Here is a 6,013-nt window from a genome sequence, read left to right as displayed (position 1 = left end):
AGCATGTCTCTCATATTTTCATCCATATTATAATGTAACTGTAAGTGTAATGAACTGATACTGTAGTGTCTAATAAATGAAACTTTAGTTTATGCAAAATGAAACTAAATAGAATGTCTTTAATATTTTCATATCTTAGTAAATGAAACTATAAGTGTAATGAAATGATACTGTATTGGTTACGAAATGAAAGTGTACGTGTAATATACTGAAACTAAAAAACATTCAAATGGAATTGCATCATTATATTGATTAACCAAAAAACTTCAAGTTAAGAACCATCATTGTGTTCAGTGAGCAAATTTTACAACCAACCAACATTGTCTTCAGTCAACAAACTTTTAACTAAGATGCACATCTACCCAAAATATCAATGGAACCTGTCATTTGGTTCCCAAAAATATTGACACCATTTAAGTCATTTCTATTCTTGTCATATCAAAACAAACATGCACATTTTTAGCTTTTCCATTTCTCATAGTCATCTATTTGTTGCCTACAAACAGTGCCTTGGCGTTCTTCAGGACTTCTTCATTGTATTGATTGGTTGGCATCATTATAATTCTTGCTGCATATGTTGCCCGTAGAGACATCAAGTAGAGATCCTGCATTTTGTTGGTACACATTAGTTAACTTTGTTTTGTGTCAGAGAATTTGAGTAGTACAAATATCTAAAGTATTATATGTACATACATTTTGCTTCTGTTTCTTTGGAACAAATCCACATTTCCTGTTTTGATCCCCCAGGTAGGTTTCCATATGTCTCATTGCATACAAACCACATCCAATCTTGTTAGTTGATGATCTCCAACCCATCTTAACCAGGTCAACAGTCAGTTTTTTCACATTTGCTTGCATATCTTTATTCCATTTTTTCAAGGAATAATGCAAATGCATTTTGCTGCAAGTCAGAAGTAATCAGATATGCATTATAGGTGCATTGGTTTTGAATACCGAAGTAAGTAATTAGATAACTTACAAGCAACTGTGGACATTCACCATACTTGCTGGGAACTTTCAGCCCTTTCAGGAGTGGCAGGTTGTCAATGATTTCAAGCATTGACGTAATGAAATTGAAGCACATGACAAAGAAGTGATTATGCCGGTAAATGGGAAAGAACATCTGTTTTGATTTTTTAATGTTTTTTTTTAAAGAAACAAATTAAAAAACATTAGTAGCATGTTTAACTGTAAATATAATATTTGAAAAAAAAAATGATTACCAATTTTGCATCACTAATATCAACATTCCCCATGTTCTTTATTTCAGTGGTTAGACACTGCTCAAAGTCATCTTGTCTATGTGATTGGTGTTGCGGTGCCCAATCTGTTGGACTGTCAAGTTGGAGCTGTAGAGTATACATTTTACATTAGAGGATGTTATTCATAAGTAAACATGCATAATGTAAAAATAGTAATAGTGTTTGCTTACAAAAGATTGTGTTGTGAAGAATATTCTCTTTGGCTTATCAATCCCACAGCTTGGATCCAACATATTCAGTCTTAAACACCAAACATCTAAGAATATACTCTCAACCTCAGTACTTCTTAAGGTTTGGAATTGCTCTCTATTGATGTAGTATCCCCCATGGCCAAACAATTGTTCACTGTCATATTTAAAAATGTATATAAATAAAGTAGTTAGCATTCAAAATTGTCTAATAGAGTGTGTGTTAAGTGTGTTTTATACATTAATGGTTGTTCTTCTGTTGGGTCAAGGAAAACATAGTCTGAAATCAACTTTTCCTTTGGACCGACATTCTTCAGTTTTTCAACATTTGTTGTCCAGTATGGGGACCTTAGGCGCAATGGCAGGTTTCTGATTTTCCTGGTCTTATCAACTATAACATCCTCATTGTTATCATCAATGTCAGGCTCAACAATCAAACTGCAGTTTTAGGGAGGATCATGCATGTGATACCCGGTAATTTTAAGCAAAAATATAATTTTGAGAAAATATTATTTAGTTCACCCTTAAAATATTTTCGTATGTTGCCAAAAGAATTTTTGAAAATTATTCTTATAAAAATTATTTTGTTACATTTATCTATTATGCCTAAAAGATAATTTCAGGTATATATATATATATGTATGTATGTATGTATGTATATATATAATTTGATAAGAGAGAATTCAAGAGAATAATTTGTATAGTGGTTTGAGACTTATGTGTTGAGTTTGAGGTTTTGGGTTCAATTTTTACAAGCTGCAAAATGGTTACATTGTTTTGATTTCGGCAGAAAAAAAATATAATTAACAGTTGTAAAAAAATATAAATAAGTGATTAGCAGCAGATTGGATGGATTAGGGATGTTGATTGAAGTGATTAGCAGTTATATATTCTTATTATTATTATATTGATTGATTATTATAAGATTATAAGAAAGAAAAGATTTATAAGAAGGGGACGTAGGGAATGAATGGCCAGAAGGGAAAAAGAAAGAAAAAGAAAAAAAAAAAAAGAGACGAAAAGAAAGAAGGAAGTGAAGGAGAGAAAGAAAGATGGGAATTAGAAGTCGGACAGTTTATGGAATTGCTAGGAATTAGCATTTTGGTAAAATTTCATGTTCATTAAAATTTTATTTTATATTTGCCCCAAAGTATATATATGTTTTTATAATGTGTGAATGTGGTTATGATATGATGTTATATCAAAGTTATATGATTTCACAAATTATGTGTGATATTATGTGATTATAATATTATGGTGACACAAGTACATTTATCGATAAATGGTAACGTTGTGAGTGGTGATTCTCGAAGTATCGAGAATGGGTTTCGACGTGTCGAACCCATGTGTTGTGTAAATGCTTGGCTTGGAATTTTTGATATTTATATATCAAAAATAATGATCAAATGTGATCAATTTGCAAAAAGTGTTATTTTGACAAACTACACCATTTATATGTGTGGTGAAATCTTATTATTATTCCACGTTCATATTATTAAAGTTTCGAAAAGAAATACTTTTACATGAAAGTATATATATATACATATTTTAATCTTGGAGGATGGTGATATTTGGTGCTGGTGTGAGCCGGGAAACTCACAACCAACTGATTGGAAATTTGGTCATTTTACCGGAGTGAGCCGGGAAAACTCACAAAAATATTTTTCTTATACCGGAGTGAGCCGAAAGAACTCACAAATTTGAAATTTATTCCTCAAATATGGAAATCGGAGTGAGCCGGTAGAACTCACATTGGAATTCTAAAATTATTTTCATGATTGACTTATGAGATGCCTCTTGGTGGTTAAGTTGAGAGCTTAAAGACTCTACACTTGTATCTACTCCTCCTTGAAAAATATGTTATATTTTGGAAAAATGACGTGGAAGGTTTTGGAAAATGATTATTTATTATGTAATACTTGGAAAGTCTCTACTATGTTAATTGTACAAAAGTATATATATGGTTTGCGAAAGTATAAGAATATATAAGTATTTCATTTCAAAATTATAAATAATCCAAGCCTACTATTTTACGGGGTGAAATGGAACTTACTTAGCTTATGCTAATTTTTGTCTATTCTCTATCTTTTTGTGTCAAATAATTTTTACAGGTGAACTTGGATAGGAATTCAAGATGAATTCAAGCTAAGAAGGAATTAAGAATAGACTCATTGAAGATTTGAGATTAAATGATTGTAAAGTTATTTGCAGTTTATGTATTAAGTGGAATTTAGATCATTTATTTAGTGTTGTATTTTAGCCTTGGCGTTTGGGTATAAGAGAGATACCTGAGCGTGGCGGTAACACCCAGTTTCTTTTTGGTTAGTAAATGCTTCCGCTAGAGTATTAATGAACTTTTAATTGAGAAAAAATATTATTGTAAAGGAAATTTAGAATCGAAAAATTGGGGTGTTACAATGCATGTATTAGCACATAGAGATACAGTTCACATAATGTAGTATCACTTGATAAACACTACAGTTTCAGTTCATAAAATACAACAAATATATATATATATATATATATATATATATATATATATATGTCAGGCATGCTGATCAGTTTCTGTTTGCATACAATATAGTGTCACTTCATGAATAATACAGTTTCATTTATTAAAGATTACATTTCAATTGAAAATGTGTGGAAGCAATGTAGATATAATAGGTTGGAGCATACCTATCAAACAGATTGTTTTCAGTTTCAGGTGGTGGGGTTTCCAATTGTGGTTCATTAGAGTCTGTCTTCTCGCTGTCCTCTTGAATATCACGTGCAATGTTCTGGATTTCAGTAGCATTTTGTGCTTGCTTATCATTCATTTTTTCAGGGATATGTTGAGGTTGTGATGATTGTTTTAGGCTCAATCCAAGATCAAAACTTGGTGTTGGAAGTAGATTTGGTGTTTGTGATCTAGTAGGAGCTTGAGTTGGGTAGTCTTTGGTTGTTTGGTAGAGTGCTTGTTCAATGGCATTGACTGCATCAAGGAAACTTGGATGATTGTAAAGCTCATACGATAAAGTCTCATCTCGTTCTGGTTGGGAAGAAGAGACTGAAGTAATCATGTCAGCAATGTTCCCGAAAGTGATCTTAATTATTTCGCCTTCAGTCTTTGTGTTTCCTATATCAGCCATCACCCCAGCAAACTCAACCACTGTGTCAGCCATCCTATTCAGTACAGATGTAATCCTTCCCAGTGATTCATTTGATTGACTGCATTCCACAGGACCACCACTCCTCTTAGGTATGCTTTCTTCTCTAGTCACATGTTCTTGCTTTTGAAATCTGTCAAGTACTTTTCCCCGTCCAAATCTTCCAGACAATATTTCTGCTTTGATTCTTTGTTTAACTGCTTCTTCAGTCCAAGCAGCTATTGTAGGGTAATCCCTTTGAATCTTCTCACCCTTGAATTGTACTCTATCAATGTTTGCTAACTGTTTTTGAAAGAATAAAACCTATAATTAGTAATTATTTTATCAGTAATTGTAGTAGTGTATAGATTAATGAGAAAATTATTATAAGTGCATATTAAAATATTACCAACAAGAACAGTGAAGGACCGACGAAAAAGGTTTCTGGGTTATTCTTCCAAGCTTCAACAGCATTTACAAAAGATATGAATGTGTATTGACACCAATTCAAGTCTCTCAGCTTTGAAACATCAAGCATGGAGTATAAAATCTTGTATGTTGCTTTTGTGCTCTGGTTGCCTTTTATCAAGCTGGATACAAGCAGCACAATGAAGTCTCTTTTGAACATATCTCCACTATCTCCTCTCTCAATAATAGTCGTTGACATTGTATTTGTCACCGGAGAACCTTTTGTTATTCCCCACCTCTGTCTCCAATCTGCCAACAATTTTTTATATTCCTTAGATTCATTCTTAGAGGGAGCCTCAATCACATGGATTTTTCCTTGGGGAAGGTTCATTGTGCTGTGTACATCATCCTCGGACAGTTGCATGTCATTATTTTCCAACATCAGTATGCATTCGTAGACATCAAACCTTTCAACAAGATACCTAGTTACCCTGATATCCCAGTCAAATACTGTCAACTTTAACATATCACCAAACCCAATATCTTGAACTGCTTTTTGTTGATCTGGTGATAGAGATGAAATGAGGGTCCGGAAATACTTTGGTGACATCCTGGTTGGTAGATAGCGCATTTTACTTATTTCACACTTCTTTGCATATTTCTTTATTCTCTTGTGCATTTTCTTATCAGCAAGGGGGCTTGTTGTTGCTTTGCGCTTGGACGATGCCGGTCCCTGGCCTTTTGATCCCTGAGCAGCTGGTTTTGGTGCAGTTGAGTTTGCGTCAGGGGCAGATTGTTTTGTGGCTTTAGCTTTATTTGCTGATTTTGCTGTTTTTGCTGTTGCTTTGCGTTTGGGTGCTCTTTTTTCGTGTCCCTCTTCTCCCTGCATAGTTGGTTATGGTTCAGATGGAATTGATAAGTCATTTTCAGGTGCTCCTTTTTCGTGTCCCTCTTCTTCTTGCCAGTTGGTTCTGGTTCAGATGGAATTGTTGGTTCATTTTCAGGTGTTGCTGGTTTATTTGCAGAT

The sequence above is a fragment of the Ipomoea nil genome, unplaced genomic scaffold (genome assembly GCF_001879475.1).
Source record: "Ipomoea nil cultivar Tokyo-kokei standard unplaced genomic scaffold, Asagao_1.1 scaffold3195, whole genome shotgun sequence".
NCBI lineage: Eukaryota > Viridiplantae > Streptophyta > Magnoliopsida > Solanales > Convolvulaceae > Ipomoea > Ipomoea nil.
The sequence above is the reverse complement of the archived record's forward strand: the minus strand, read 5'-3'. Positions refer to the sequence as shown.